The sequence below is a fragment of the Branchiostoma floridae genome, chromosome 1 (assembly GCF_000003815.2).
Source record: "Branchiostoma floridae strain S238N-H82 chromosome 1, Bfl_VNyyK, whole genome shotgun sequence".
Taxonomy (NCBI): Eukaryota; Metazoa; Chordata; class Leptocardii; order Amphioxiformes; family Branchiostomatidae; genus Branchiostoma; species Branchiostoma floridae.
This window is the reverse complement of record NC_049979.1, coordinates 34,279,509-34,285,482: the sequence shown is the minus strand read 5'-3', so window position 1 is coordinate 34,285,482 and position 5,974 is coordinate 34,279,509.

Genomic DNA, 5,974 nt, shown 5'->3' with positions numbered 1-5,974 from the left:
GATTCTTCTACGTTTTTAAGACAAGACTGAAACAGACACATGGGCCACACATGTCCACACACACATATGGACACATACATTGTGTAGGCACGCACACACATACACATAACACCGCTACCAAGCCTTGCACAAGGCAACAAAACTCTTATGTTACAGCTGGATAGACTGGTAAACAGGGCTGCAAGGCTCATCACAGGACACAAACTCCGAGACCACGTGACAGTCGACAACTTGAGAGCAGAGGCAAGGATAGACTCTGTGCGTAAACGGACAGAAATTACGACTCTTGTTACTGTCTTTAAGACAATTCGTGGAAAGGCGCCGGCGTACTTGGCATCTTTGTTCAAGTGGGAGGCTCCACCAACAATGAGTGTACGCCCTACTCGGTCAGAGGTAAAACGTCTAAGGGACTACGACCCTCACCTACTCTGCTGTCCACCAGCAAGAGTCATTGCTTTCCGAAACAGTCTACAGTCCTACGGACCTTTCCTCTGGAATTCACTACCGCTAAAGCAACGGCAATTGCTCAGCCTCAGGACTTTTCATAAGTTCATTGAGAATTAGAACTTGATCTGGCTGATGCTCCGTAGTCTGGACTTTGATATTGGATAATTTTATTATGTATTGTATATGTGCTATGTGTACTTTGTACTTTTATGTCCAGGATTACCTGAAAAGCAGGCCGATTTCCGGCCTGAGATGTAATTACTGGTAAAATAAATAAAGTGAAAGTGAAGTGAAAGTGACTTTTAATTCGTCAGCGGTGTTATGTGTATGTATAAAAACATTGTTGTTGAAGTTGTTCTATATTTAATCTAAAATCGCAGTATCGTTCCATATTCACCGTATTCTGAAAGATCTTGAGTTATGTCTAGTCTTACGTTAAGATGTCCGTGTTAGTTAGCTTGATTGACTCATTTCTTAGTTCCTTACATTTGGAAAATTGTGACTGGGTGGCCGTTTTCACGGGCGAACCAATTACATGTATTGTAGAAGAGCCGCGATACTGGTCAGACCTACTAAAAATCTAATGTCTGGAATAAAATTGTGGTGAACTTGGAAATGTTTGCTCAGGGTGTAATAAGATGTATGTAACCTTTCTATGCATCTATATCTAACGCTGTCTATCTATCTGAATCTGTCATGTTACTTGCAATTAGCCCACGGGCAAGAATTCGCAATAAAACTATTACTATTATCAACGTTGACGGCCCGCTAAGCGTTATATAAACTTTATTGATATTTAACAAATTGTAAAGAGAAAGCCACGCACCTCCAAGACATTTGTGTATCACCAGCCCTATGAAGAGTCTCGTTCAAACTTCTCTTGAAACGACGGAAATCCTTGTGACGGTTCCCGAAGTTAATAGCTTTTCTCAATTTTGAATACAGAAAACACTGCTGTGCACACGTATAGGCCTATACCGGTATGTGCCCTGTGACTGAAAAGCTTACCCGTGGAGGTAATGGTTCAGTCCGGCATGATGCAACTACGCACGCGCGGACTTTTGCATTCCTGACATTCCTGTACAGTTTTTGGAATTCTTTGCAAACAGTCACTCACTATACTATTAGGCTCGCCCATAAGGCGTCGCCAAAAAGAGTCCTTTATATGACAACTGTCGTCCTCCCTTTGATCCTCATCTTGTCAAGAGTTCAAGCAATAGATATCTAGATTTTTAAGTACAGCATGGCTAAAAACAGATCACACCTGTTGTTTATGAAGATAATGAGATCCACGTGGAAGTTCATCATGCCCAGTCTGCAGTTCTACTCCTCGTCGCCAGATAGCGCTACTGGGCGGTCCAGTTTTTCCAATGGGTGAAAAATGAAAGCTGTGGAATCAGCATGGAGCGTGCCACCCTTCCTAACAATTTGTCAGCCAAGTTCAAAGGGTTTGTAGCATTCGTACTTCCAAATATACAGTCAAACCTGCCCAATACGACCACCCGGGGAACGGAACGGGCAAAAGCGGTCGATTTGGACAGGTGGTCGCTGAGAAGAAGAGTATCGACTCACAACATTCCCGATGCAAAGTATATTAAACAGTTTCCGTTGTGTTTAATGGCCAATAGCAAGCACACGCACGAAAAGGAGTAAGTAAGCGAGGTGTTTTATGTCAGGCACGCACACGCACACAGAAACGTAAGTAAGCCTGGTCTCCTAGGGTTAATTGACTGATCTTGAATCCAATAGTTTCAAAGCCTTGTAGAAAAGTAACTAAGTAATCTAATAGTTTCAAAGCCTTGTAGAAAAGTAACGAAGTAATTCTAAGTACAGTCAAACCTGCCCAAGCGACCACCTAGCTGCCATGGCCATTACGACAGCGACCGCCGAAAGTTGGGACCAAATCCCTGTCAATAACGACCGAACGACCGAGTCATTTTCATAGCTTGAGGTGTCATCGATTTTTAATGATTTTGTGCCAATTTCGGCCAGTTTGCGTCGAATTTTGACTACCATTACAATGTACGGCAAGTATACAAAAGTAACGGGTTCCGCACTGGTGTTCCAGTGCTGAATCAATGGGTCGAATCGGCTTCAGCACTGGTTTTCCAGTGCTGAAGAAACGTCAGCACTGGTTTTCCAGTGCTGAAGAAACGTCAGCACTGGTTTTCCAGTGCTGAACGGCCTTGTTGCAGTGCTGAAGCTCCCTCAGCACTGGAATTCCAGTGCTGAACTTTTCCGAGCACTGGTTTTCCAGTGCTGAACTTTTCCGAGCACTGGTTTTCCAGTGCTGAACTGCCGTCAGCACTCGGGTACCAGTGCTGAACTCGCGGCGGAGAGGCGGCGAAACCGGCGTCAGCACTGGAACCGAGTGCTGATATACAAAAGTAACGGGTTCCGCACTGGATTTTCCAGTGCTCGGGAACTTTTCAGCACTGGAAGACCAGTGCTGAAAAAACTTCATCTCTGGGCTTCCAGTGCTGACGATTATAAAGCACTCGTTCCAGTGCTGAACGTAATATTCATTCGTAGCATGCGTCCGTACGGCTGAGATCGATTTCCTTTCGACTTGTTACCTTGTTTGGCGGAGATTGACATTACACATGACATTGACAACAACAGTTTTATTTCATGAAATAATGAAAGAATAAAAATAGGCCATGACTTTGAGCTTTTATAGAATTGTGTGAATGTGATAGATATATAGCCCTTTCGGGAATCATTTCGGTGGCCCTGAAAAGGGCCGGGGTAATTGTAGACAGCAGATCAGTCTTCGTTGTTATTCGTGTCGAACAGACGGCGGTGTATTTCTAGGAAAAGGCAGTCCCCTAGAGCTTGTGCTGGGCGCGTTGGTGCCTGGTAGTCCTCGATGATGGCTTCCAGCTCCTGGCGAGCTTGCTGAGCCTCTCTCGCTGCAACCCCTCTCTTCATGAGCTTTTCAATCATGTCATGAACGGCAGGGCGCATCGGCAGGATGCGCTCCTGCCAAAGGGTGACGGCCCCGTCGATCCTCTGGTCTTTGTCAGCACTGGAAATCCAGTGCTGAAACGTCCTCAGCACTGGATTTCCAGTGCTGAAACGTCCTCAGCACTGGATTTCCAGTGCTGAAACGTCCTCAGCACTGGATTTCCAGTGCTGAAACGTCCTCAGCACTGGATTTCCAGTGCTGACAGGAGGACATTTAGTGCTGAAGCTGCCTCAGCACTGGATTTCCAGTGCTGACGGCGGCTCAGCACTGGACTTCCAGTGCTGACGGCGGCTCAGCACTGGACTTCCAGTGCTGACGACCACTTCAGCACTGGTGTTCCAGTGCTGACAGAGGAGACCGTTACTTTTGTATATTTGCATTACAATGTTGTTTTCAAAATAAAGATGACCGGCGGATGCACGTGCGTGTGCTTGCTATTTACCATTAAAGACAACGGAAACCATTTAAACTATGCATCGGGCATGTTGTGAGTCGATACTCTTCTAACCGACCACCTGACCAAATCGACCCCTATTGCCCGGTCCCCCGGATCGTCTTGGGCAGGTGTGACTGTACTCAAATGGCCTTTTACTGTCTGTCAATCGGTTTTATCATGCAATTCAAGTGATAGAAGTAACGCTCGTTCACAGATATTACGTATGAAGCGATGAAATCAACTGTGCGTGCTGGTACCATGCACGAGCGGCCTCTGGCATCTTGTAGCGATACTGCAGTCAATCTCTTAAAGCTTGTTCCTCTGTGCACCTGTTTTGATGACGACACGGTAATGTGTGTTGTTTTGCCCGAAGCGCGCGCGATCTGAAAACACAGCTCACAATTTTCTGGATATTTGTGCGGTTTTTCGTCCCTTGCAGCAACCTTCTTTCGGCGAAATCTCGCAAAGTAAGATACTTAAGTGCACGTTCACATAAAAGTGACTTTTGTGAAAGTTGTACGCCGTGGGATGTTGCGACTAGTATGGGGAGGGGGGCTGTATGAAATATTTTGGAAGTGACACTTTTTTTTAGTTGAGCTGTACATGACTGTTGATTTTAGCATGTACATTACTAAGCTATGGTAGACATGTTGTACTGTGATGGATGTAGACCGTTTTTATGAGAACTCTTCTCTCAGTACTTATCATCATTCAAAGGACTGTTGGGAGTCATAGGACGTTGAAATTTGATGTCCAGTGTTTAAGGAAAACCTACACACCCTGAGCACATAATTAAAGAACTCTTCTGTGGTCGCAACTGGTGCATTTAATGTTGTTATCATATTGAGGTCACCTGAGTTAGTGCCAAATGGTAGGCTCTCCAGACTTAAGTTAAGTGGGCAGACTCCTCAGTGGGCAGAATTTGCTCTTATGCAATTTATGCCAACATAGATCAAGTTCTCCAAATGTTAACAAGTAGTTATTAATGTCAAAGTGTTGGTGAATTTCTCATTAAAGGAGTCCTAAGCTCCAGAAGAGAGTGTTATTTTCTGATAGATGTCAATTTTAGGAATTAAAAAATGCATATTACTTCACATTATACGATAAAACACTAATCTCGCGTACATCAAAAAACATTCAGTATTGTACTAAACTCCCCAAGTACTCTTTAATTGAATTAATTAATGTCAGCCTATGGCTGAATACAATGTGTCTGACAAAGCCTGACAAAAGTTAGTTTACAAAACCAATCTGAGGGGTGATGTTAAAAACACTTCTTGTTATGTGTTCTTTGATATTTTGTGAACAATTGGCTTTCTTGATGTGAACATCGCCCCTCATTTATGCCGAAATATGCATGATAAAGGAAGTGTCTACACGTATAGGAAATACATGGGTAGGGTCTGCATGGGTTTAGTGAGTGTCATATTGTTGTACAAACACATGTTGTGTATTTCACCACAAGTGAAATTATGAAAAAAATCCGCTGATTGTGTATTCATTGATACATACTGTATTGGAAAATAACACCCCACTCTGGAGTTAAGATACTGGTGAAAACCGCACAATGTTAGCGTTTACGGATAAGCTGCGTCAAGTACAAGAGTGCGGACATGCTGTACTGCGTTCCTGTCCGTTGACAATGGTGCACAATGGGTGGCGCATGACCAAATTCTCACAGGGCCTATGAAGTGAGTTTACCCGTGCCCACCAGACCCCATTTTCATGTCATCCTAGTCTTATTTTCTGGTACAATGTTTTACAGGCTTTTAGCTAGGATTTTATTATAGGGAGTCCAAATTTATTGTTGAGTCGCGGTAAGTGACTGTTGTAGGGGGGTCCGGGGGCATCCACCTTCCATGGTACAGAGTCTTTGATGATTTTAAGTTTAAAAAGTGCATTTTAAGGTATCCTAAGAGGTAAAAATATTGTAACAGAGGTCACAGTAGAAGACTGTGACCACAGATGACCTGGTAGCATCCCTGGTCAATCAGAATTTTGTGCCTGTCAGAGGATTTTTTCCCCAGTGGCCAGTGTAAGGGCGTCCAGAGCGTCAAATTTCTTGTTATTCTAAGGAAAGTGCGTCCAGATGACGCGTTGACGCATGCCTGGCTAAAAGCCTG